Below are 6,000 nucleotides of genomic sequence, written 5' to 3' on the forward strand. Positions count from 1 at the left end.
CCTGTTATTGTGTGCCGGTTCTCTTGAGATCACGGCTTCTCACTGCACGTTTCCATTGTAGGGATGCAATACAATGTCAGTGTGGAGAGGTTTCCAAACACACAGTGACAAAAGTTAATTCAAAATCAAAGGGAAAATAAACTCAAGGTGTTTTGGCAGCACTCCGTCAGATCGCGGTTCAGGACTTCATGGCAGTTCGGGTTCTGAACCCCTCACAGGTACAGCTAGTGCGCTGCATGCCATCACACCACAAAGTGCCGATAAATACTGCTTGAAACCCGCTGACTCATGCTTGAGACTGTCGTGTGCTATGAACTAGAGCGTTTTTACTGTGCATTCTACTCTTAGGAAAACATAATGGTTTAATTATAGAAAATAAAGACTTAATCTTTTCCTATCATCCTTCCCCAGCAAGAAACTTCATACTAGCATCTTTTTGGATTGTACTAGAATATTTGATTTTTTAAAAAAAAATTTCTATTTTGAATGCCGAGTATGATGATACACGCCTTTGATCCCAGTGCCCAGGAGGTAGAGGTGGGCAGATCTCTCTGAATTCCAGGCCAGCCAAGTTACACAGTGGAACCTTGCCTTAAACAAAACAAGATGCCTCAATTGCTGCTTGAGTTTCTGACTTGAGTTTCATGAAGTAGAAAATCATTAAATGAGTTTTATCTTGGAGTTAGGAAAGGATTTCTAACAATGTCTGCAATAAACAGAGTTCTGCTATTTTGTACTTGGATGCAAACTTTCATGCCTAGCATTAATTATTATAAATCAGAATATCTATCAACTATGAAAAAGTGATCAGGATATTCTTCATCCTGAAGTATCGAACATCCTGGCAAGACTTAATTCTTTATGTAAAAATAAGCACCTTCATCTCATTGGTATGTAATTTTGCTTTAAGCTTTAATAAACTGTAAAATTTTATGTATGTCAAGGAATTATTTTCAAATACATTGCTTATGATTCATCATTGGTTGTTTGATTTGTATACTTACTTTTATATCTGTATGCCCAGAGTTGTGCAAAGTTTTATTAGGTGAAAAGGGTCACATGCAGAGAAAGCTTTGGTCTAGGTAAGCACCCTTTGAGACCTTTGAGGTCAAGCTAGACTTGGGGCCTCCTGACCCCAATATGCTGACCCAAGAATCGGTTAACTATGGAAAGGAGATGTATTCAATGTGAACTAATTGAGAAGAGTAACAAATAAAGGGGCTCGGTGACCCTAAAATCGATCTTTGGAGGGCGCTGATAAGGTTTTATCTTAAATAGAGGGTGGGTAAAAGGTTTGTATAAATAAACAGCCCTGGTCAAGTGTGGGGTCCTTGTCTTTGCTCATTGGTGACTCATCATTGGCTCTGGTCCAGCCTACAGAGCAGTTAGATAAGTTGGGAGAGTCCTGGAAATCTCATCTTGAGATGTAAGGTCTGCCTTTGAAAGGTACCAGAGCTTCAGGCTTTTCTTCCCCATAGTGTGAGATTCCAGGGGAAATTAACCCACAGAGTCTGTTAGTTCAGTAGTCTATCAGAAGAGAAGGGCATGTCTGTTATCTCTTTTAGATGCTCTGCCCTCCTGACAACAAGGCTTACAGCATTGTTGCAAAGCCATCCAGAGGCACTGCAGACAAGCAATTTTGCACCCTATGAGTGAGACGACATGTCTTTTGCTTAAGGAAGAAAAACAGTAGGCATTGCATTTTACATTATAACTTAGACGCCATCTGATGTCTAATTAAACTGAACGCTCTCCAGGGCCAGCTTTACTACATCTAAATGCACATTGTTAATATCCTGTGTTCCCTGTCTTGAACCACCAGATCCTCTGCTACCCTTCAGAAGACCTTGGCCTTGAACATATTCTTACGACTTCTGGAATCCTCCATGTTTGGTCATTGCTATTTCTCTGTGCTGTGGCTTCCAGTCTGGATTTCTCCCATGGGCCTGCCCTCTACCATTTCACCTCTTCTTCAGGAGGATGGCTTAGCTTTTGACTTAGGTTTCTACATAAGTGGTTTTCTCTTGCCTTGCTCCCTTGTCTCCAAGCATCATAGCCCAGGGATAAACCCTACCTGAAGCACTCCGCCTCGTCTGGGCATGTAGACTCCACCTAGCCCCGCTCAGGTGCAGTGCCTCAGGTTCTTAACTGCGTGGGAGGAAGGATCAGACAAAGTGACATTGCTCAGGGCTGAAAACCTGGGACTGCAGTTGGCACTCCCTGAGTCAGCCTCTAGCCAACTTCACCCCCCTGAGCCCAACCCTGGCTCCCTTCCTGGGGTCCTGGACTCTGGCCAAAGACAGAGAGGCATAAAGGTACTTCTGAGTGACCCAGGTGAGCTGATTGCCACATTGGTTGAGCCAACTTCATTGTATTGTATGCCAGTTTTAGGATTCACGCAGCCCTGTCCATTATGGTTTACTTTTCTTTGGGGGGAATATTTGATTTCCGGCTACTTGCAAGTTTTCATTTTCTGCTGACTGATCTGTGTGTAAAGTTACTGTGTGAGGGTGTAGCTGTCTTCCAGCTCAGTATATGCTGGCTGGACATGGCTGGGGTCATCTGCATCCCAGCACCGAGTGCTCATTTTCAAACCATCCCCCAGTTAATACTACTTGTGAAGTTCATTACTTGTGGCTTTGTTAAACCTTGTTAAATTAGAAAAAAAATTGTCATTTGTCATTGGTCCAGATTCCTCTGCATTTGTAAAAAACTCCCATTTGGGTTCTAGGGCTTGTGTACTGAAAACTAAAACTATCAATTTCACTATAAATGTATATAGCCTTGGCCTTGACAGAACTTTGAAATTGGATTTCTGTTTTCATTTCCTTCTCTTTATACATGGCCTTTCCTCCGTATGTGAAGCTTTAATGCTCGAAGTGGTATTATGACACTGACCTTGGAGCCATTGAGGATGGACACTTGGCTGTTGAGGGCTGGTGAGGCAGTGTGGTCCCCATGTCAGTTGTTGAAATTTACTGCTCACCTACTCAATTTCAGTCCCCTCAAATTCCAATAAAACTGTCCACAAGCTTCTTTCTCCATCAGTTTCTAAATTCTTTTGTTAGTGAGACTAAAAAGCCAAGAATGGAACCTCAATTTCCCCAGAAACAGTGTCATTTAGAAAAAAATGTGTGAATATGTAGATTGTTTTTGGTAAAATTGCCATTTTTACTGTTAATTCTGTCTATCCAAGAGCATGGGAGATCTTTCCATTTTCTAGTATCTTCTTCAACTTCTTTTTTCAAAGATTTAAAGTTCTTGTCATACAGTCTTCCACTTGTTTGGTTAGAGTTACTCCGAGATATTTTATGCTATTTGTGCCTATTGTGAAGGGTGTTGCTTCTCTGATTTCTTCCCCAGCCCTTTTATCATCTGTGTACAGAAGGGTTACTGACTTCTTTTTAGTTAATCTTGTATCCTGCTACATTACTGAAAGTGTTTATGAGTTGTAAATTCCTTGGTAGAATTTTTGGGATTGCTTATGTAAACTATCATATCATCAGCAAACAGTGAGAGTTTGACTTCTTGTTTTCCGATTTGTATCCCCTTGATCTCAGCCTACAGAATGGGGATTCACCAATCCCACATCAGACAGAGGGTTGATCTCCAAAATATACAAAGAACTCAAGAAATTGGTCATCAAAAGAACAAATAATCCAAAAAAAAATGGAGTACAGACCTGAACAGAGACCTCTCAACAGAGGAATATAAAATGGCTGAAAGACACTTAAGGAAATGTTCAACATCCTTAGTCATCAGAGAAATGCAAATCAAAACAACTCTGAGATTCCATTTTACACCCGTAAGAATGGCCAAGATCAAAAACACTGATGACAACTTATGCTGGAGAGGATGTGGGGAAAAGGGAACACTCCTGCATTGCTGGTGGGAGTGCAAGTTGATACAGTCCCTTTGGATGTCAGTGTGGCAATTTCTCAGAAAATTAGGAAACAACCTTCCTTAATACCCACTTTTGGGTATATATGCAAAGGATGCTTAATCGTGCCACAAGGACATGTGCTCAACTATGTTCATAGCAGCATTGTTTGTCATAGCCAGAACCTGGTAACAACCTAAATGCCCCTTGACTGAAGAATGGATAAGGAAAATGTGGCACATTTACATGACGGAGTACTACACAGCAGAAAAAAATGACATCTTGAATTTTGCAGGAGAAAACATTTTGAGTGAGATAACCAAGACACAGAAAGACAATTATCACATGCACTCACTCATAGGTGATTTTTAAACATAAAGCAAATAAAACCAGACTACAAACCACAATTCCAGAGAACTTAGACAATAATGAGAACCCTAAGAGAGACGTACATAGATCTAATCTACATGGGAAGTAGAAAAAGACAAGATCTCCTGAGTAGATTGGAAGCATGGGGACCTTGGGGGAGGATTGAAGGGGGGAGGGGAAAGGCAGGGAGGGGAGCAGAGAAAAATGTAGAGTTCAATAAAAATCAATAAAAAAAAGAAAAAATTAAAAAAAAAAACAGGTTGGAAAATATAATTAGTCATGAAGAGCCCAGCCCTTTAACACATTGCCTGGCTGAACATCTGTCTTGTAAGAGCACCCAACTCCACCACCCCATAAACCCTGCTCTTGGTGGTCTTTGGGTCAGAAATCACACTGAATACATTGTTAAGGAGAAGGTATTAGGAAAGCTGTGCCATTGATGAGATCTTGCCTATGAACTGCACCCTGAGGAACAACTTAAGTAGCAAAAAATGAAACTGAGCTTCCAGGGAATCAAAGATTCAGATGAGTCTGGAGAGCTCAGTCTTCGCTCCGGTAGGAACTGTGGGTCAGAGCTACCTAGCTCTGCACAAGTTATGGGCTCTAAGCAACACCCAACTTCTGGGCTATGCTTCCTCCTGTACAAGATGGAAAGGAGGAGGATTAGAAGAAATATCTTTAAATTGTAGCTAATAAACCGCTAGCAGATTGTGAAACAAACTCAGTAAGGCCAGCTCCCATGAGATGAAAGCAGGATAGGACCAGGCAGAGAAGAACATGATACAGCATGTTGTGAGAGCTGAGACTGTCTTATTTTTCTCAGAACTGCTGGTCACCCATTGCTGGGCTGTTGGGAAGTGTGGGGTGTGTGAGTTACATTATATCCACGGGCAGGAGACGGTCCCTGGGACACGGTGCTGTTGCAGATACGTGGTGGTTGTTATCTGTGCTGAGCAGCTTACAGTCAGTCTGGCCAGGCCTTCACAGGTGACTCCCAAGATCAAAACAGACGGCTGGACTTAAAGTAATTGCTCGGATGCCCTTCCTGAGATTCTTCTGAATACTGTTAACTTCAAAGAACCTACTTCCCCATTGAAGAATGGGTATTTTAACATCTGCCAGGCTCACATTCCATGAGGCATGACAGTATACAGAATGTTCTGGAGATTGCCTGATGAAAGATTGCCAAGGACCAGAGCTTAATAACATTGTGTAAGCCACATATAAAAAGGGGCCAGGCTCAAAGATAAGCAATAGCATCATAGGTGACATCCTTAGTCCTGATAGGCCATTCTCTCCCTGTTTGTTCTGGCCAGGCGTTGATGGCAGTGACCGAAGAGGATTAAGCAATTCTTGATTTGGTGAAGAGACAACAGATACAGAAACATAAGAGTGTGACTCTCCCAAGGATGTTAGAGATAAGGGGATCCAGTGGGAAGTTTGAACTTAGGAACACTGTGTTTTCACTAGCTGTGTGTAGGTACCTTTGCCCTTTGAAGTTTCTCATAGGACTAATCAGCATCCATCCATCAGCGAAACCAGAGATGGAGTCCTGAGACAAAAAGAGAAGTAATATTCAGTCAGAGACTGTGTTAAAACCTTGAACAAAAAGATCTCAAAAGAGAAAACACAAAAGACCCATAAATATATAAGCACTGCAAAACGAAAGCTACAGTTGAGATTCTGCCTCACTCCAGTTAGGAATCTAACCAGGGTGTTGTTATGACTTGAATCAGAAATTTTCCCACAGG

Source organism: Microtus oregoni, unplaced genomic scaffold (assembly GCF_018167655.1).
Source record: "Microtus oregoni isolate MIOR12 unplaced genomic scaffold, Mior012 000057F_ref0000458, whole genome shotgun sequence".
NCBI classification, from domain to species: Eukaryota; Metazoa; Chordata; class Mammalia; order Rodentia; family Cricetidae; genus Microtus; species Microtus oregoni.